The sequence below is a fragment of the Balaenoptera borealis genome (genome assembly GCF_965194805.1).
Source record: "Balaenoptera borealis genome assembly, chromosome: 7".
NCBI lineage: Eukaryota > Metazoa > Chordata > Mammalia > Artiodactyla > Balaenopteridae > Balaenoptera > Balaenoptera borealis.
In genome coordinates, this window is record NC_138864.1 from 95826562 (window position 1) to 95849499 (window position 22938).

Consider the following 22938-nt stretch of genomic DNA (forward strand, 5'->3'; position numbering starts at 1 on the left):
GCAAAAGCTTTAAAATTTAAATAGGTCCCATTTGTTTATTTTTGCTTTTATTAATTTTGCCTTGGGAGACCAATCTAAGAAAATATTGCTATGATTTACGTCAAAGAGTGTTTCACCTATGTTCTCTTCTAGGAGATTTATGGTTATATGGAACCACAAAAGACTCCAAATTGCCAAGCAATCCTGAAAAAAAAGAACAAAGCTGGAGGTATAACCCACCCAGACTTCACTACAGTAATCAAAACATCATGGTATTGGTCCAAAAAACAGACACATTGCTCAGTGGAACAGAATAGAGAGCCTGGGAATAAACCCATTCACCTATGGTCAATTAATCTATGACAAAGGAGACATAGTATATGACAAAAATATACTATGGAGAAAAGACAGTCTCTTCAACAAGTGGTGCTGAGAAATCTGGACAGCTACATGTAAAACAATGAAATTAGAACATTCCCTCACACCATATACAAAAATAAACTCATAATAGTTTAAAGACCTAATTGTAAGACATGACACCATAAAACTCCTAGGCCATTGGTGAGTATATCATTAACTCAGCCAGTTATGTTTTTCTCTATTTGCAGACCTGATCATCGCTTCTGCTACAGTTCCATCTATCCTCACATCAAAGACTACTCTGGTTGCCAACCAGAGTTTATCTCTCAATTTCGTAACATATAGACAAGGGAAAAGAACACCAGCAGGGAATATAATCCTTCCCCTTTATAAAATTTAACACTAGCCTGTGTTTACCTGGCTAGCCACATCTCACACCTCTCTTTCTATTCCCACACTGCTGGAACACTGGGAGGCAGAGAAGAAGCAGACAATTTTAAGCTTAATTGTAATTAAAATGATTAACAAGCCCAAGAATTTCCAAAATAATACTTCAAGGTTTATGCTGACAGATCCATACTGAGGGCAATTAAAGTCGCATAGCCTCCCCTTGCCAAAAAACAAAATCTAGCCAAAGAAATTCTTAAACATTTCTTTTTTCATTCAACTATAAAATTATTTATTGGCTTTAGCTGACCCGCAAAGAATATGATCAAATGTGGAAAAGACAGAGTTTACTAGTTTTACAAGCAACTATCCCAACTATCAAACTAGCAAGTTACGTGAGTTGGAGATCTTAGCCCTGTTCCATATAACAGATAGATGTCCACATCAAAGATAAAGTCACTGCTCTTGAAACCTTTGGAAAAACTCAGCAGAAACCAAAAGGCAGAATGGCTTTGAGGTTAAATTAGACATCGGACTAAAAAAAAGTGAACCATATCATATGAAAATATATCACCTTCTTTTTGCAAATAACGGATCAAAAAATACTAGATCAGAAGAAATTACACCTATATTTTTAAAAGAGAGACAAAGGACATATATTTCTATTTCTAAAACAGAAGACATTCAAATAAAAAATAAATTTAACCTTTTTACCTTGCATTTTTATGTACCAAAATGCAGAATAACCCCCAATATTGAAAGTTACAGAACATAATCTAATTAAGTCTACACTTTCCATAATCCTTTCACTATGTCAAAACAGTTTTTCTTTATTTGCGAGCCTTATGCAAAACAGTGAACTTCATATGTATACACAGAGCTGATTCACTTCACTGTAGAGCAGAAACACAATGTTGTAAAGCAACTATACTCCAATAAAAAAAATTAATCCTGTGGAAATAAATGAATCAAACTGGCTTGCCATTTTAAAGACAGAAATGTCAGTCGTTTGAGAGGCAGTGTCAAATATTGGTTAAGAATATGGTCACTGGAGACATCTTCCCTGGGTATAAATCCTGCCTCTGCTGAGAGCTCTGTTGACCTTGGGAGAGTTACTTAACTTCTCTGTTCCTCAGTATACTCTCTCAAGTGAGGATAATAATAGTACCTAATTCATAGATTTGATTGAAGATTAAGTGAAATAATGCAAAGAAGGCTTGTTATGATATCTAGGAAATAATAACTGTTCAATAAATAAATTTCTGTTTTAGTCAGACTAGGGGAGAAAGGGACAGGGCTCAGCAAATCCTGAAAGTTGCTACAGATTACATTTCCTAACTAAAAGGAGAGGAGGGAGACCCTTGTTTCTATTAAAAGGACCCACAAGAAATAAATACAGAGGTGATCTTAGGCCAACTATTAAATGTTAAGGACCCTAAATTGCCCAGGATCGTGGATGCTCTATGCCACGTACTCCTCCAAACTCTACAGGTCTGTAAGGGTAATGGATTATGGAGTTGAAAGAACAGCATTTTAAAAATTATCCCTTAACCATTCCTTTATAGGTTTTTAATGTAACCTTTGAATCACCTTATCCAAAATTTAGCTCAGGTCAATTTCATATCATCTTTTTAAAATACATACTTTAATTCTATAGTTATGAACAAGGTTTGCCACTAAAATTTTAAAATTGCCTCTGTTTTCTATATGCCTCAGCGTCATATAGATGTCAACTCAGTTATTACATTGACTTAATAGGAAATTTTTATTTAAATCTTATATGCATAAAGGTTTAGAAGTCAACATTGTCTACATGAAGATTTTCTCTTTAGTTTTATCACGTAAATTTAATTATAGAATATACATGATAACTTGACACTAGTTAATCCAGTAAAGTCCATTTTGGTAGCACTCATATAGCAGTTCAACAAATACCTCCAAACGTATAAATATTTATGTTCTTATAATTGTGGAAAAGTTAAAAATGCCAAAGTGGCTAAATTATTTTTCATTTAAGACATTTTTAGTTTTTAATTCAAAGCGCATTTAAGACATTTTTAGTTTTTAGTTCAAAGCTCTATATTTCCAATTTGATATCTCATACTTGGTTACAGATACAAACTTATTTATAAAGACTCAAAGCACACTGTATATTTATAGGTGTTTCTACATATTTAGAATGTATTTAATGAAGGTCAAGAATAAAACTGCAAATGAGGTTTATGGGAGTGTTCTAAAGGTTCATTATTATCATTGTGTGGGAAAGTATAATTTTCTTAAGAGAAATGATGACATATACATAATAAAGTCCCTGTCCGTGTCATGACAGCTCAAGAGCATGCCATCGTTACCACCTATGTCACACTGCAGGTGTGCCTGCTATATGGGTGACAGCTGCTGACTTCTCTGATCAACACATAATTATCTCTGAATAAAAATGCACGTTGAAGTTAGCTGGACATAATGGATTGAAGACCCAGGGCAAAATTATCTTTGTCATGGCACATAGCACCACCTGGGGGTAGGAGAGGGCCAGAGAGAAGTGTTGGCAATGATGCAACCTTGAGAAGCCGGCTGTGGTGTGGGTACTTCTGGGGTATTCATGTTTATCCTGCTTGTCTTCTTTTGGACAGAAGAGGTCACTCGGTTAATGGTTAGGATGCTCCTGACAGAGAAAGGTCCCGCTGATCAGCGACATTCTCCACTGATCTAACTGTATATCTCTCCCTCCGCAACTAGATAGTTTCCATTTGCAGGGTCCCCTTCCCCCATAAGATAATAAATATCATATCACAAGGATGGCAGTGCTCCTTCATGGAACACTGACTGTTTATTAGAGGCAAAAAAGTTTAAGAGAAATGCTAACAATGTTCATTAATGGCCCGCATCCAGGTTTAATGAGGCATGTCAATATGCGGACTGGGCAACATCAGTGGCATAATAGTGGTGGTAAATGGGAGTAATTGTATCCAATTGTACGGCACAGCTTCCAGGAATGAGCCCGAACTGCCAACTGACAATGACAGAGCAATTATGGGAAGGCAAGCGAGCTGTGTCAAATTAGCACTTGGTGAGAACTCATTTTTCAGAGATGTGCTTGCTCTACACCACCACAAGTGATAGCTACTTTATTGTGAGTGATAGGAAGACCAGCACTTAGACTGATGTTCTGATTTGTCAATAGCTGTATTTGAAAGCTTAGTGTCACAAATATATAGAGATATTCAGGGAGAGAGGCACACTGCTCATGATCCGAAGGATAAGAACGTTGCCAAGAAGGTCATCTGTCAGTGTGAGCTGTCAGAGAGAGATCACACTCTATGAAAAGGGAACATTCAGCCGACTTAAGTAATTATCTTTGACTGAGATTTGAAGATGTCTTCTTTTGTTGGCCTACACTGACTGCATAATTTATAATTTACTGCAATCAGCAAAGGGCCAGGAATTGTAACTAAGAAAATTCTTATTTTATTTCCCATAATTACTTTTTTCTCTCTCACTTTTTTTAACTCCTTTAGCACTTCAGAAGTGTAAAGTGGGAAACTGATGAAATTCATTTTTTCTATCTTTCTTAGACGACTCAGCCTCAAGTACATCAGAAACAATATATTTACTTTTGACTGCTGTTTCACAGAGCCATAGCTCTCTACCATTGCCCTATAAAAGGTATAAAACACCCCCTTTATCCTTGATGTATTTTTTTCTTGCTTTGTGGGATTACCAGTTAAAGAGGATAAAGGAATAATTCAATTTTGTCTCTCTAGTGCAGAAAAATAAGAAAGAAAAAAAGATTTGGAGTACTAAGCACTGAAATTGTAATTCACATCCTCAGATTCTCATCAGTTTGACTGAGTTGTCAAAACCATAAAGAGATAACTGTTACGGTAAATATTTCAGAACAGCTATATCGATTAACAGAATTTTCAATTCTTCTTGTCTTCCCCCCAACTCTGTCCTAGGATATATCACAGGATCAATGTCTGTAAAATAATTCCTTTGCCTTTAATAACCTTATGAAAAAAATATTTTGGGACCCATTATATCCTGGAGCGCAATAAGCACAAAAATTTTATTTTTAATATATTTCTAGAAAAAGTAATTACTTAATTTTGTTAGCTAAAATATAATAGGGGTTTGTAACAGTGTAGCTTTTGATTTATTTTATTCCCTGAATCCCTGAGTTAAAAGAAGAACCTGTGAAGAAATATTAAACTTCTATTATTTGGCATCATTATCAAATTATTGCTGCTTTGGTTTATTTTTTTCCTTATTGTGACCAATTGATTAATGAATTGTAACTAAAAATTATCAAGATTAGCCTGCCTTCTGGCAAAAACTGCTGTTTAATTCTAGGTGTATTGATTTACTGTAGAGATATTGACAAAAGAATTAATTTAAGTACTTTAAGTCAATATTACTTGAGTGGACACTCTACCTTTTAGGTATAAAGAGATACTCTTAGAATATTCTTCTATTAATATGGTGTAAAATTACTGTCACATAATAAACATTCATTTCTTCCCCTCTTAAAGTCTGCATAGGTTCACGCTGCTCTTTATTTTTCCTCAAGACCCATCATGCACTCATATTCGAAATGAGTAATTGTGGGTTTTACGATGTTTGCTAATGTATTTAATGTTTCCTCTAAACTTTAACTATTCTGCTAAAAAATATTTTGTTTTCCATAGTTTACCATTTATTACCTGAGATTATTTTAAATTATATACTTTGATGTTTCCGAAAGACTTTTTAATTATTTTTTTAAATATTTCAGAATTCTTTGGACCATTCAGTTTCCCATCATAGAAAGCTGTTTAATTCACAATGCCTTTAGTAGAGGCCCATCATCTAGTCTATAGTGACTGTGCCACTTAATAATGGAATAGTGCATCAAAGTGGCACTTAGGTCTCAAATTGTTATGTATGACTGTCAAAGCAATAAGAAAAAAAGAATTAAAAAAGGAGTTGGGAGGGGTGGAAGAAAAACCCTTGATTTGTCTTTACTACTGAAACGTGAATTTGCCAGCCAGGTTCTGAAATCACAAGAGCATTGCATCCTCAGCGAGATGTTGAAAACTTGACAGGTACATATTTTTTCAACTACAAACACTTCTATAATGAAAACTAAATATACAAATCTTATTTTTTTTTTAATTTTTTTCTTTTTTTGCTCTTGACAGATAGTTGTTGCCAATGGGATTTAATGTTCATGTTCAAGTTGTCAAGAGAAATAACCAATAAGCAATCCAAAGAGCCACGATACAGATATGCAAAGGCAAAAAGCCTGGCTTCTGTGATATACTGAAAGGATTTGAGTGTATAATTAACCAAGTCCAAACCATTGGCACTTAATCTTCCTCCTAATGACAAGTAAAGCCCATTATAGCTCTCCGGGGGACAAACTGTAACTTGTTTAGTAGTCACCAAGGCTTTTGATCATCATTGTTCTTTTCACTTCATCATTTAAAGATGAGTTTGCTTTGGTCTGGCATTTTTCCATTTATCACTGTTTATTCTCAGAAAGAATAAAAGGGTAATCCCCAATCCAGTAATGAAATTCTATCATCCTAAGTATTTTTTAAAAATCTCCCTAAATATCCTTATAACCAGAACTATCTACTTTTGAGTCTGATTCAGAGTATAGCCTGTGTATATAATTTCTTTGGGTCTGTTTTGTGCACACTTTAAGTGCCCTGACAACCACTATTAATACCTACAATGATGCTCAGTGTGTGGTGATTATTTACCTGCTGGTAGCTTCACTATACTACCAAAAACCTTATGGGTATGCCTGGATGTTTTCTGTAGGAAGAAGGAAGGAGACCTGTAGTTGTAGTGCTATTTCCAAGAAATTATAAATTGCAACTGGTTGTCACCCACTGCTCTATATAAATCAGTCTTGCAGAATTGCATTCAACCATTTGCCTGGAGCAAGTGATATTTTTGACAGGTGAGTGGAATTTTGCAAGGCTAGATAATGCTCCACAAACCACATATGAATAACTGAAAACTACAACTCCCATCATGCCCTGCAACTGAACATTAAATAATCATAACCTCTTCAGAAGTTTGTTGTTAATTTTATTTTATTGTGGTAAGAATACTTAACATGAGAACTACTCTCTTAACAGATTTTTTTAAGTGTACAAAATAGCATTATTATCTATAGCACAATGTTGTACAGCAGAGCTCTAGAATCCTGGTAAACACCATTCAATTTTTTTTTTTTTTTTGCTTCTTTGAGTTTGACTATTTTAAATACCTCATATAAGTGGAATCATGTAATATTTGTCCTTCTGTGACTGGCTTGTTTCACTTAGCATAATGTCCTTCAGGTTCACCCTTGAGGTGGCATATTGCAGGATTTCTTTCTTTCTAAATGATAAATAATATTCGACTGCATGTATATACCACATTTTTTTATCCATTCAACCATGGATGGGCATTTAGGTTGATTCCATATCTTGGCTATTGTGAATAGTGCTGCAACAAACATGGGAGTGCTACTATCACTCTGAGATCAGGATTTCAATTCTTTTGTATAAATACCCAAAAGTGGGATTGCAGGATCATATGGTAGCTCTATTTTTAATTTTTTTGAGAAATCTCTGCACTGTTTTCCATAGTGTTGAACCATTTTGAAATCCCACCAATAGTGTACAAGGTTCCAATTTTTCCACATCCTTGCAAACACTCGTCTTTTGTAGGTGTTTTTGTTTTGTTTTGTTTTTTATAATAGCCATTCTAACAGGTGTAAAATGGTATCTCATTGGAGTCTCATTTGTATTTCTCTGATGATTAGTGATATTGAGCATCTTTTCTAACTGTTGGCCATTTGTATATCTTCTTTAAAGAAACACATATGGATCTCCTTCATCCATTTTTAATCAGTTTTTCTTTTTTGCTATTGAGTTGTATGAGCACTTTATATTACTAAACCCTTATCAGATACAAGACTTGGAAATATTTTCTCCCATTCTGTAGGTTGCTTTTTCATTTTGTTCCTTTTGCTGTACAGAAGCTTTTAAGTTTGATGTAGTCCCACATAATAGATGTTCAGCCAATAGAAGCTATTATTGTATATTGCTTGACTATTTCATTTCTGCATGTGTTTCCTTCTGTCCCTAACCAGGTCCAAGGCTGCTATGAGAAAAGGACAGTGATGGTCATATGACTTCACCTAAGTGTACATGGAGTTCCTGTTACCTATGAACTGATTTGGAACCTTGTTTTGTTAATCAGAAGAGACAAAAACAAACTATAAACTGATCAATTGAATGACTGATTGATAACTTGCCTGATGTAGTTGCACCTGTCTTATTTTTACTTTTATTGCCTGTGCTTTTGGTGTCATATCCAAGAAATCATTTCCAAGACCAATGTCAAGAAGCTCTTTCTTCCCCTGTGTTTTCTTCCTAAAGTTTTACAGTTTCAGATCTTACATTTAAATTGTTAATTAATTTTGAGTTGATTTTTATATATGGGGTAAGATAAGGGTCCAATTTCATTCTTTTGCAAGCAGATATCCACTTTTCCCAGCACTGTTTGTTGAAGAGACCGTCTGTTCCTCGTGTGTTGTCATGTGATTAATATGGGCCTTTTGAATCAGATCTCAAAATCCATAGCAAACAAATCAACATGACAGCCTTAGAAATGAGTCTTAGTATAATTCAGCTCTACAAATTGTTACCACAAAAGTTTCTACATTCTCTTACTCTTTCAGGAAGTAAAAATTAGGATGCTCCTGAAAACTCTATTTTCAAAAGACTATTGCAACTTAAAGAGTCATTTTAGTGTTTAAGCCTCCAAACATTAATTGATACACTCATCTTTGATTTTCTATTTCCCTTTCCCTTATTGTCCACATGTAATTTATCAGCAACTCCTTCTATGCTACTTCCAAAATCTATCCTGGAGTCTTTCTTCTTCTGTCACCTAAATAACTGTAGTAGCTCTCTGGTCTCCCTGCATTCACTATCGCCTCTTCTGCTCTACATATAGCGGGAGGAATCTTTTGGAAATAAAAATCAACCATGATCATTTCCATTCCACTGAATACACTTGTGTTAAAATACAGCCAAAGGTCTCAACTGATTTGATGCCCACAACAGAAAGATCAAATCTCACCAAAATTCTTAATAGTCCCTGCTCTTTTTGACTCCTTATTATTACGTGGCTGCTTTTCTGTCTGACCCACAGCTCCACTAAACTAACTTCTCATAGGGCTCAATTCCAGTACTCCTTCTTCGGAGAAAGATTTTACTTGCTTCTCCAACAAAGAACATAACTTCTACCGCCCCCAATATATTGGTAGCACAGTGCCGTATGTGTTCCTCTATCATAACATTTGTTATACTAAATTGAACTTTTCTATTTGGGTGCCTCTCTCCCACATAGAATATGCTAATTTTGAGGACTGGCACTGAGTTGTATTCACAGGCTTGTATTCTGAGACTGACAGAGTATCTGGCATTCTAGACCCTTAATAAAATTGGTTGAATGAATGAATGAATGAACCATTCCCAGAGGCAGGAGCCATTGTGTTACATTTAATTCAGTAGAATTGTAACATCTAAACTCAAGACCTAGTTATATTACCTTGAGAAAGAAACTTTGGTTCTCAGTTTAATCACTTTAAAAAAAATGGGAAACACCATTTCCATCACATCCCTCATAAAGTTGTTAAGTGGTTAAATAAGATATAGAAAATTAAGTGCTTACTGCTTAGCAAACCTTCAATAAATGTTTGCTTCACATTGTTTCCTTCTCCGTTTCTAACTGAACTCCCCTATTTAAAACTACACTTTCAATTAACTTATTAAAGAAGAATGGAACCTCTCATGGGATGATCTTTAAGAAGACAACAGAGAACCTGAGAAAAATATATTTAGTATTTAGTCTAAACTATGTTTACACTATGACGTGTTTGTCACTTTTTTCTTCTCATACATTTTACATCAAATAAGTCTCATTTGTCCACATGTTTACAATAATTGTGGCACTCAAACAATTCTGTTTTCTTAAAATGCCTTAGTATTGCTAAAAAATGCAAGGTAGGGACATTTCACTTGGCCATTTGAAATCTGAATAGCTCAAGGTTATAGGACTCTGTGAGTTAACGGGATGAGATTTGTGGTTTAGCAGGCAGCTTTCTAACATACTGTCATAAATGAACTGAATGAAATACTATTGGCTGTCTTCTTCTAAGGAAAAATAATCTTTCAGCTTGTAGTTATAATTTCCAAAAAGTTACAGACTTCTAAATATCCTATACATTAATGTGTAAAGGTTATATGGGAAACCATGTGAAGTAATCATTCCCATGAAGAAAATCCATGTATATTTATGTGATAGTTTAAAGAAAATGACCCTACATTTTATTTGGGCAAGTGAAGAAGATAAGGGAATTATGATCATAAATAAGTGAAATGTATAGCATCTATAGAAACAGGATAATATCAAAACTATATTCTCAAAATCAGTCACTATAAAAAGTTATATAAAAAAAAATTATAATATATTTGATTAATCAATGCCCGATCTGGAAGTCTACTTTTCTAAATCTGTATACAATTTGCAAGATGTTTCAGGATTTGCAGTGCTATAAATCTTAATGTATATGCATTTAACAAAAAATCGCACAAAATACACACCAGGTCTATGAAAGAGTATTTAATGGCATTGCTTTTCTTGGTTTTCCATGCAGGCTTTACAATCACATATTAATCCAGATTCCTTAAGCACTGTTTCTTAAAATTGGAATGGATGTACAGAATATGGAAAACAGATTAGCTTATTCAGTAATAAGTAGGTTATTTGATCCTGGCAGATTAGCCATAGTATGATCCTACCGCAAAGTTTTCCCCCCACCTTTCCAACCGTCACCATTTCCATTTAGAAGGAATGTAGAATTAGGCAAAGCCACAAGTGAAGCACTCCCTGTAGATTCTTACTCTTCCTAAGCCTTCAGCAAAATCTTCTCTGGAATCAGAAGGTAAATGAAATTAAGAAGCAATAATATATGGCTTGACTTTGGGTTTTTTTTCCTTTGATCTGGAAGACACAACTACTCTGTCTGATAACTGTGTGATACAAATCAAACCTAGTGTGTTCCCCATTTGAAGCCTAAAACCAGCACTTTAGAACAAACATCAACAATGTTTTCCTTTTAATTCTGATACCAGTTTATTCATGGCACTTTGAGATTCAATTCTGAAGTGATAAAGTCTGATATGCCAATTTGACATCAGAAGATAACACCTATTATTTTTTTTTAATTTATTTTATATTTATTTTTGTCTATGTTGGGTCTTTGTTGCTGCGTGCGGGCTTTCTCTAGTTGCAGTGAGCAGGGGCTACTCTTTGTTGCGGTGCGTGGGCTTCTCATTGCGGTGGATTCTCTTGCTGCGGAGTACAGGCTCTTGGCATGCGGGCTTCAGTAGTTGTGGCCCTTGGGCTCAGTAGTTGTGGCTCACGGGCTTAGTTGCTCCGCAGCATGTGGGATCTTCCCGGACCAGGGCTCGAACTCGTGTCCCCTGCATTGGCAGGCGGATTCTTAACCACTGTGCCACCAGGGAAGTGCCCAACATCTATTATTTTTTAAATGTTGTAATTTTGACTCAGGTAAGTTATCCAATGTATTTAAGAGTTGACCTTTATCATGATTTTTTTTTTCAAAAGCAAAAAAAGAAAATATCACAAAAATAGAAAATAAAGCTAGCCTTCATAAAGCAGAGCATGGACTTTTCAAATAGCAATTCTCTCTCTTTCCTATGAACATCAATGACATTGCAAACCAGACATGTAACAAAAAAGAGAAATACAATATACCCTGAAAGTGGAAAACAAGGTCAGAGGTGAGGCTTTAGCTAAAAGACTATCTTTAGGCAACAGAGACAGCAAATCAAGCTTATTCTTTTTTCTGTTCGAATCCTCATAAAAAAAGCCATAATACTTCAGGTTTTTACTTTTCCTTCCATGAAGTGCTATGTTAACACTTTCCTGCATTGTTATTTCCAAACATATTATGCATAAACCAGCACTGAAAAATACTTAATTTTTTAAAAAGGAAGGAAAGAAAGAAGAAGAGAGGGCAAGAGAGCTAACAGGAGGGAGACGGGACAGAAGAGGGAAAGGGAGGGAGACAGAGGGAAAAAGATGAGGAAAGGAGAGTGAGGGAGGCAGGTAGAGAGATACAGACAGGAAGAAGAAAAGAAAACGGAAGGGAAGAGAAATTGGAGGGATGGAGAGACATGTTTTATGTCAATCTGGTATATCTGATTTGGGTAAGCAAATTAAAAAAGAAATCTAACACTATTAACAGAGAAATCTAAAAGTGTTTCATGGCATGAGGATACTTTAAATAAGTCTAACCAGGTATGAGACCAGATTTCTATATTTCTTATACTTTATCTACTTTATGATTTCCAAATTTATTTATTTTTGTCCCTTTCATTAGATAACTCTTATAAACGTACATCTACCAGATTCCTCACTATGATTTTTATTTGTTTATCCTTCTGAAGTATTCAACTCCTGGTGACTTACTTCTACTTCCCTTAATGTATTTCTTATTTGTTCCTCTTTGCCTTATCGCTTTCTCTTCCTAAGTTTAAAACATCATCTTATCATAGGGATACATGTAGTATTATTGGTTTTTTTAAGTCTGTTCCTAAAGAATGGACCAAAAGCAAAGTGGAGCCATTAGAATAATAATCTATTTCAATGCCTTAAACTGGCTTATTCAAGGCTCACCTGATTGTTGTTTTACAAAAATAAATGTACTTATTTATAATCAATAACTGTTTAAACACTTTACAATTTATCAAAACTAATACAGAGAATATAAAGAATTTTGTCTTTGATCTGGTAGTCTATTAAATGATGAATTATTTCAACCATTCATTATATTATTATTCATTTATGCAATTGTATCTCACTTTCACTTATTTTATCCTATCCTAAAACATCCTTAGCCAATAACAAAGGTGTCTATCGTGTAGTAGAAATCTTTGCAGTGAGATTATATTTATAAGTGTATCTAAGAAATAGAGTGAAGGGATTGTGACTAAATTCATAGTAGGGGGAGGGGAATAAATGGTTCTATTTGTAAAGAAGAGGGGCACAGAACACTGTACAACAATTCTCCCTGAAACATTTGAAAATTGATCTCAGTTTGAGCTGAAGTCCTTACCAGCCTCACCTCGACAAAGTGCCCAAATGACTTTTTAAAAGGGTACAGCGCAAACCAGGGGAGAATGAGGGAAAGGGCAGGTTTGAAACTTACAGTGTTTCTATAATCAATACTCTGCTCCTGAACAAAAGTGTAAAGAGGTGCACAAATGTGCTAAACTGCATTTCAAAAATGACATCGTAATTGCTGGCACTGCCCAGCCTACCCTGGCCTCAGCATTGCCAGGTTTTAAATTTATTTCAAACTGTTCTTCCAAAGCCTGCCTAATTTTTTTTTGTCCAAATAGCAGCAACTCGCAGTTAGTGAACAAAGCTTCAGGATTTTTTTTACTTACAGCTAAATTTAACTTTACCCATCCAATAAAAAAGAAATAAGGGAGCCTTTATTATCTCCCTGGATTTCTGGGTATGATACCACATCATAGAGAAGTGGTTATTAGAGACAATGGCCTACCAAGGTGAAGTTTGTAATAAAGCCTATTATGTGGTTTCACCATTGACACTAATGGAATGTAACAGTGATTTAGAATGATTTAATGGTTCCCAGGTTGTGCTCTAATAGTGCTCTTTATATTATGATGTATATCACAAAACCTAATGTGGCTGTTGTGATATATTGACAGTATTCATGCTGTTTCATTTTTTTAGAGGAATTTAAAAAACTGTCAAAGAGGAAAATTAATAGCTGCAACTGCTTTATTTTCAAGGGTTCTGTTTTTTAAATGTATGTGCATAAATTTCCATTTGGTGCCACTCTTAGGCTAATAAATTCATTTGCATTTTCATTCTGAGGTAATAAAGATGTGTGCATGTGTATACGTTTGTGTGTGTATTTATGCATGCGTGTATATACATATATATTTGTGTTTGAAATCCGACTTGGAGAAGACTGCACTGTCATTTCATATGTTTACAAAATGGTTCTATTAGATTAAAATGTACCTGAAGGAAGAGTACAGGAGAAATCATAGTTTTATGGTGTAAGATAAAATTATTTACTTTCAACTGTGAAGCAGAAGGCTAGGATTTTAGTACTAGTTCACTAAAAAAACAAAAACAAAAACAAAATCCCTTGGGTAGCTGGCATGTGAGCTCTTAGATTTCTGAGTAAAAGGAGAATAGAATTAGTCTAGAAGGAGAACTGACGCTGCAACGACGCCCTTAGAGCTTGTAAGCATCACAACAATGCCTGATCTTTTATGGAGGTGTATTTTGAACTCAAATAGAAGGTGAACAACATTGCAAAATTTAAGCCTCTTATTGTCGAAAGTTGTCAAACTGGAGAGTTGTAGATAAAACATAAAAAGAGGGAGGGTTTTCAAGAGCCTCCATGTTCCATCTCTCAAACATTTTGATCACTACTTCTTATCTGCGCAGTTTGTTCTCTTTCTTTGGAATGTCCTACTTTCCCCATTTCCATGTAGCATTCATTTCTTAAGAAATCTAAAAGACTTTCTATAAATCCTACTCAATTTATGAAATCATCTTCCTCCTTTCCAGCCCACAGCAATTTTCATGGGTCTGACCTCCCTTTATAGTCGGTTAATAGGCAGTTCGGTCATTTGCTGTTATATTTCAAGTAAACACATGATAAGCATTCAGCACATACCTTCTAATTATTTGATAGATTGATGTGATTGCATTTTACTTCACCCAACTCTACTGCTATCCAACCAGACCATGCCTTCTTGTGGAAAAGAAGGCTACCATATTGGTTGGCTATGAGGCCTTCAGATATTGGATTACTTCAATAAAAAATAACAACTTGATCATGATAAGAGCTTTTTTATTTGAGGAAAAATACTCCTAAATTCTATAGTTAATTTATTACAAACTTGTACCACATAGAAAAAATATTACTTTTAATATTTACTTGAGGTACATAATTTTCTTTATGTTACTGTTGGTATTGCATCTTAAATGTAATCACAGATATATCTGAATAAATATATATAACTTTTACCTTGACTCCCTCTCTCCACCTGTATAAAGATCACTAGCATACATCATATGCACATGGGTATACGTATGCCTATACATGTAAGTTGACTTCTGGTGGGTCCAGAGAATTAATTATAAGAGAAACAGTGCATTTTCATTTAATACATACAGGGCAACATATTTATACAAATGTATGTGTTAACTTCAGGGCATTTTTAAACTATAACATTTGTAAAGTATATGACATTCAATAATGAGCTAGTTATTAAATTAGCTTATTTAAATCTTTTCATTTGAAACCTAATGGTTTATGTATCCAATTGGCCATCTTAAGCTCTCTTTGCCAAAGCTGGCAAATTAGAAAAAGTAAATAGAAAAGGAATGAAAAGAAAATTTGAATAAATGAAAATACATCTTATTCTTGGCTGGGGACACGCAATACTGCAAAGAGGCCAATTTTCTCAAAAATTAATGTATAATGTAAATTTAATATCATACGAATTTTGGTGAGAAGTCAACAAAATGATATTAAAGTTTATCCAGAAATGTTAAGGTAAAAAATCTAAAACATTTTGAAAGGAAAAAGAAACTATTATTAAAACACATTAAAAAAAAACAAATTTAATTATAACAGCTCATAATTAAGTTCTGGAATAGAGAGAAAGTTTTAACCAAGTGGGAAGTCCAGAAATAACTTCAAGTGTATATTGGAATTTAGTGAATGACAAAGTTGACAATTTAAATCAGTAGAGAATAGTGTATTAATTGAGAAATAGTATTTGGACAACTAGCTAGCCATTTAGGGATAAAAAAGGAACAATAAATGATGCTGGGTTTATTTTACTCCTAAATAACCCCCCTAGATCAAAGATTTAACTGTAAAATTTGAAACCATAAGAGATCTAGAAGAGATCATTAGTTAATTAAAAAAATAATAATTTGTGGTGCTTTGAGCAGAGAAGGTCATCCTAAATATAGACAAAACCCTAAAACCATGAAGAAAGAAGATCGATAAATTTGGTCACATAAAAACAAAAACCTTTGTGTGGCTAAAGATAGGATAAGCCAAATCAAAGGGCAAACTAAAGGAAATATTTGCCATAGACAAAAATCTTAGTAAATTTGTAAGAATTCTTAAGAAATCAATAAAATAATCAATCCAATAGAAAAAAAAAATGATCAAAGACAGCAGTAAATATCACACAAAAAAATGGCAAAAATGGTTAAAAGAAAAAAAACAACGAGCACAGAACTATGCTCAAAGTCAGCCATAACAAAAGAAATGCATCACGGTAATAATGTGATTTTTTGTTTGTGTGCACATAAAGTTTGATAGTTCCCAGTGCTGTTAAGGGTGTGAGGGAATATGCATTCTATACTGTTGATGATATAAGTGCAATTTTTTAAGGCAACTTGCAAAATCTACTGATATTACCCAATAAACATTAAAGTGTGCTTATATTCATTGGTAACCATGGAAATACAAATTAAAACAACAATGAGATACTGTTTCATGCACCAAAGAATGACTAAAATTAGTAAGACTTTAACAACACAAATCTCTACTAAGATATAAAACAGCAGGAACTCTCTTATACTGTTGGGGAAGAAATACATTGGTACAACCTGTTTGAAAAATGCATCATTTTGTCAATTTGAAGATATGTCTGATTTATGACCCTAATTCAACTCCTAATTATACACACAACCAAAAAACCTGCATACACTGTGTTTAAAACAGCATGATTTGTAATATTCCCAAACTAGAAACCCAAATGTTCATCTGCTGTAGAACAGGTAAATTAGTCAAGTGCTATTCATAAAATAGATAACAACAATGAAAATGACTCAATTACTGAAGTATACAACTACAATGAAGAATCTATCCAATATAATTTTAAGTGAAAGAAGCCAGATACAAAAGTGATTCCATGTATATAAAGACCAAACAAAATTTAACTTTAAAGTTAGAAGTCAGAAAAGTGGTTACCTTTGGAAAAGAGGAAGGAAAAAAGATGGAAGTAGCAATTGTCAAAGGTCCAAAGGATGTTGTTGGTTTGCTGCCAATTTTGTATTTGTTGACCTGTCTGGTGACTACTCAGATGCTCACTTGTGATCACTCTTTGAGCTATATATTTATGTTTTGTGCAAATGATCTGAATGGGTTTTATACTTTACAGTAAAAGGTTTAAAAAACAAGAAAGGGCAGGTTAAAGGGAAAGAATAAAGAGATATTCATAATTTTTAAGGCTCAAAAAAACCTCTGTAGGTTGCCATAATGGCCCTTAATAATAATAGTAGCTTCTAAGCCAGTAGCTTTAGAAATGTAAATATAGATATAACTGGTTAGTAGACTAATCATCCATTGATTTTAACCTGTTGGTACAATTCTGCCATTAAATATGGAATTATAAAAGTCACAGAAAATAATACTTACTTTTTTCATACACACAAGTATTCTGCCTTCTTATCCTCATGCTTTAATTAAAGTATGGGGAAAACCCTGATAAATATAAATAGGCTAAACATTTTGATGGCTAATAAGTTTATGGCTTTTTAGAACTTTGTACATTGGTGGGATTATCTTCATTCTCTGGGAGTTGTTCTAGATCTGAAGAAAATTCCAGGCCTGAGAAGAATAAAGACATTCTGTGCACCCATTTAACCAATTCAATGTTTATTAAACTCCCAGTATATTCTGATTACCATAAGAAATAAGACACAGTTTTTGACCTCATGGCCTCAGAGATCAATTTAATAAGAGATGAGCCCACATAAAGATCACTTTGCATACACTGCATGGCATGGTTACCTTCAGAGTCTTACCTTTCCTTAAAATGAAAAATAGAATTTCAATTCGGAAAAGAATAAGGTGGCTTTCCTCAAATGGGGGGTAATTAGGCCATCATGGCTCCTGTTATGGAAAAGATGCAGTCTTGCTGGGAGAGAGTGGCCCCTGAGCCAGAAAGAACGTGTTTCAAACATAGTCACTGACTTTGCAACAAGGTGACTTTCCTGAGCCTCAGTAAGGACAGCTTAAAGAACGAAAGTATCTCACAATCCTGTGTCCATTAATTGGAGTTATATAGACTGACTGGCCACCTATAGGTGCTTAATAAATTTTAGTTACCTTCTCCTGTTTCAACTGTTTGCTATAGTCACTTGACTAGTGTCTTACTTCCCATATTGGTCTGTAAGCTTTTTGAAATTAGGGATCATATCTTATTCTTCTTTATACCCCTTATAGAGCTTGGCATAATGCCATGTGCAGAGCTGAAATTTCACATTTGCTGAAGGAATGAAATTTTTTCAACCACATACTGACTATGAGAAATGAAGATATGTGCCCTTAATTCTGCTGAAGCTAAAGGAGAACCTACTCAATGAACCCAAACCGAATGATGCTTTACTCACATTCACTCTAGAGAAAACTAAATATGTATTTAACAACTGTCATTGGGAACATGAGGTTGTTATACAAAAAATAAATAAATAAAAAGGGACTACTGCTTTGTGTAAGGAGATGGTAGGAAGAAATAAGTTTCAACTCATTGAAGAAGCTTGTAATACAATGGTTAGCTATAAAGACTGACTTTTTGTTGTCCTTGTAGAATCAAGTTATTTAGAGTCATATTGCTTTTTGCAGATACACGTGATGCTGAATTTTAGAATTTTGTATAAAATATAGCCTCATCTGAAATAGCTTAGCTACTTGATGCCAGGATGTAGGAGTAGATAAATTAATGCCAAGGTCCTTTAAAGCCCTATGATTCTTTGACCTATTTGGTTTTCCCTTCTATCTCTCCTCTTAGGAAAGCTCTGAAAACTTTAAACATAAAATGAGACATTAGCAAAAGAACTCTAAAGCTGTCCAACTATTCCTCTTATACTAGAATGGTACATCATAATGAAGAGTATCAATGTTCTAGGTGACAAAGGTCATACATATATATGATAGGTAATAATCACACCATTGTGTGTTAATAGCACACCTATCCCATCCTACTGTATTTGAACTTTCCATGAAAACAATAGCCTGTGGTGAAACAGCTTGTCGTGGATACTAATGAAAAATTACCCGATGGGATTCCTCCTGCATTCATTCTGCCCCTGAGGTCTGGAAAGTCACTGAACACAAAAGTGAGATTTTACTCTATCTCTTATATTCTGCCAAAAATTGTACACAAATTCAGAATATCTCAAGTGGCAAAAGTGGGTAACATGTGCAGAATGGTTTTTAGAATACAACCACACATTGATTAATTACAGTGCTGAATGGAAAGAGGACAGGTTGACAGAGGGGGAAAGTCACTTGTTTTTGACACCAAAGTTATTTCAAGCTTACAAGCAAATAGATGTTCACTTTTGTTTCTAATTTTGTATAGCACCTTGCCAGTGGTGAACTGGGCAGATTCCTCCAGAATAAAAACAGGCAAAATGTCTCCCCTATGTAACCTTAATGTTCTCTAAAAATAACAGTGTATTCTCATCACTGGAGCTTTCTGTTCCCAAAGATTCTATACAGTAGGTTTGGAAAAGTAAATGAGGGAATGACTAAGAAATACAAAGACTTTTTGTAAGATAATAAAATACGATTTGAATAATTATTATCCCATTTTGATTTTTCAACTTTAGAGTCTCTCTCTACATGGGTCAATTTCTAGTGCCTTAATTAGCAAAATAAAAATAACAAAAAATGGCAATTTCCTACACTTTCTCTTAGGTTCTTTTTTTTTTTTTTTTTTTGATTGCAGCCTGTAGCAATAATTATATTTTACAAATGCAAAATACCTCATTTAAAATGCAAGCTTCCCAGAAGTTGGCCAACTCTCACGTGCTCAAAGTGGCAGAAACAAGTAAATCATTTTCTCTGACATCTTCCCCTGTTAAAACTCCTTTTGGCACATGCACTGAATATGAATCAGCCACCATATAAATACATTTCTGTGTCAATATTTTTTATTGCAAAATATTTTGCCCATTGGAGTCAAAGAAGAACAAGGGTTCACAAATCAGATTACTAGCTTACTAGCACATTTCTAATTTATACCTTGCACCGATAGCCTTTAAGCCACAGCTGACCTCTTATTTTGTGTGTGTGTGTGTACACACACACACACACACATATATATATATATATATATATATGTATATATTAGCTGGAAACAATTCATCAAGTAAGTTACCCCCTTTCCTTTCAAATCCACTTGTATTACTAAAAGATTGAGTAAAGACCTCTAGGGACCACGGGCAATTTTTGACATGGGTCTCAACAGATTAAACTATGCGGGGACAATATAGAATACACTGGAGCAATAACATTATCACATCACAGGCTGATTGAGAGGCATTTCCTTGCATTTCTGTCCTTTTACCATAAGCCAATAGTAGCCACAGGCATTTGACTGGAGAGCCTGGAGGATTGACAGGCCTGGCAGTCATTACACGCTGGATTGAATACTAGATTACTCCAAAGTGGCTGAGGGTCAGGGATCAGTGTGTTCCCTTTTGGCACTAAATGACTTTAATATCCTTACTGTATTAGTCAATTACTTTAAAGCTGCTGCTCTCTGAGCTCTCTCTGCCCCCCTGCAGTTTACTGTGGACATCTGAATTGCTCCCATACTTAACCCGCACATCTGCTTTTAGCTGTCAAAAGAACAGTGCTATCAGTGGAGCTATTGACAATATGAAAAGAACTGAGATACTTGCTGGAGGTGTCAAGTGCCTCTTTCTTTCGGCTGCTTAGTTTAAAAAAATAAAAAAAAACTTAATAACTCAGTTACAAAGGTGGTCTTCAAAGAAAAGGAACTCAGAGTCTTTTAATCTATTGGCATGTAAAGTGACCAATAGGAAAGAAAATGGTGGAGTTGATTTTCTTTTTTATTACTCACTTCCATAAATTATGCATCTTCTATGTAGGTTTTTATGAAGTTTTGTGAACAAACACTTTGAATATAACTGTGAAAGAGTGGCACCTGAGTGAGGACCTGTATCAAAGTCTTTATTTCATTTCACGATGGTTCCAGTGATAGTGGAGAATTATACTGCACTTCTCAATTTACTGGTGCAACACAGTGAAGAATTTTATATCATAGCCACTGAATTTTTAAAAGGTCTGGTGTGGCTTGGTGTTAAACCAACATGTCAAAATTAAATATGCACTAACCTGATTTGAAATTTAAAACTACTTGAAAGTCGTGCCTTCAGTGTTTCAGAAAAAAGTGATATGATTCCCACACAAGAGTACATCTGTTGAGCGGGCCCTGACTTTCATGTGTTTGCATGTGGGTATAGAGTCTGTTTGCTTGTGAGTGTCAGTGACAGCATGTGTAAGTCACAGCACTACAATGATAGTAAGGACATCACAAATTTCTAAAAGATTCTTAAGAGCTATTTCACATAGAAAAATTTTTAAATGGACAGAAACTTACAGAAGGGTTAACACATTGCCATTAGCTTACTTATACCATAACCTTGGAAAACCACTGACTTCCTACTTTAAGGCCTCCTTTCAATGAGACTATCTGATTATTTGAATGAAAAGTACTCAACTGTTTTGCTAAGTTTCTATTACTGATTTTGACTTTTGTGTATACTAAATTATATATAGATACAAGCAATTCTTCACAGCATAAAATTTAAGTAAAAGCTTAATTTTTTCTAAAATAATGACTAAATAAACAAATACAATGGAAAATTTTTCACTTGTTTCTAAAAATTTGAACCCATAAGCTGTGATTTCAGGAACCATCCATCTCTCCTGCTTCGAAAAGATTCTTCTCAGTTATGAAAACATACCACAAAACACAATGTCAGCAGAAACATACTATAACCAACCCAAGTCAAAAATGGTAAAGAAATTACAAGTTTAGATTGTTATCAAGTCAGTAGAGAAGACAGCTTTTGTCATCAGAATGGCACTTTTAAGGTGATTTAAAGGGGAAATGGCATGAAATTGTAAGATTTGAGAACCATTCTGTACTATTTGCTAAATATAAAGATTTTTGACTCAATTGTCGAAAATGACATCAGCCTGATCCTAAAGATTTAAAATATACCTTTAATACAGGACAGTTTCCAAATCTTATCATTTCAAGCCATTTTCCTTTAATTAAAATGTTGGGTATTTTTTCATTAGTCTAGTTTTTATGAGTGTAGATCTTATAATTAAACATGGAATGAACTACATAATACTTGGGACTTTAAAAGCTGATATTATTCCTACCACAGGAAAGACAGACATACCAGAAGACAATATTATATATTTCCTTTCAGTGCACATCTATTAAAAATACAAATATTACTGCCTTGGGAAATTAATTTCAGGATTTTGCTCATTTAAAATTTAGTCAGCAAAGTACCTTTAAAAACTTAATACCTCTTGGCAATCATGCATCATTAGCACTTTCCATTCATTTATATTTTGTTGTGTTTTGGGAATTGAGTATTCTAGGGAGGAAAGGTAGCCTGACAAGAAAGTGATTGAGTCAGCCCCCTTGATAGCTGGGATGACAGAAGGTGAAGAACTGTAGCTTGCAGCTGACAACTTCTTTAAAATGAGTCACTTATAAATATTTACAATTCATAATTCAACAATAACTCTAAGGGTGGCACATAAACAGAAGTATCTGATGGTTTGTTTGGAATCCTGATCATTACTATTTTGATAGGAGTGTGTTTCTATTAGGAAGTATTTTTTTTTTTTTACCAGTTCATATGGAAAAGTCTAGTCTTTCCTCTATGTCTCATCATTATTTCTAATAGATAACTTCCTCTTGCAGTTTACTTACCACATTTTATTTCTGTAAGAAACATACTTTGCATTTACAAAAGGTTAACTTCCTCTTCCATTCTGTCATGATGTTTAGGTGGATACATTTAAATTATATTTCCTCTAGAATATATATTATAAAGTAAATGGAGTAATTTTTTACAACACCATACACTAGTTATCTTTTAAACACAAGAATGACTATCATTGCAAAGTCTACCAAGTAAAATACTGAGTTATCTTATGAAATACAAAAATCTACAACAATCTGTTAGTGTAGCATCTAATTTTCATTTTCACAGATT

At 34.2% G+C, this 22938-nt stretch overlaps 1 pseudogene across 1 annotated transcript in view; it reads left to right on the forward strand.

Moving 5' to 3' along the window:
- The window catches only part of LOC309632644 (anaphase-promoting complex subunit 10 pseudogene), a 49715-nt pseudogene that overhangs the window by 14660 nt on the left and 12117 nt on the right, over nt 1–22938 (forward strand). The window lies entirely within an intron of this gene.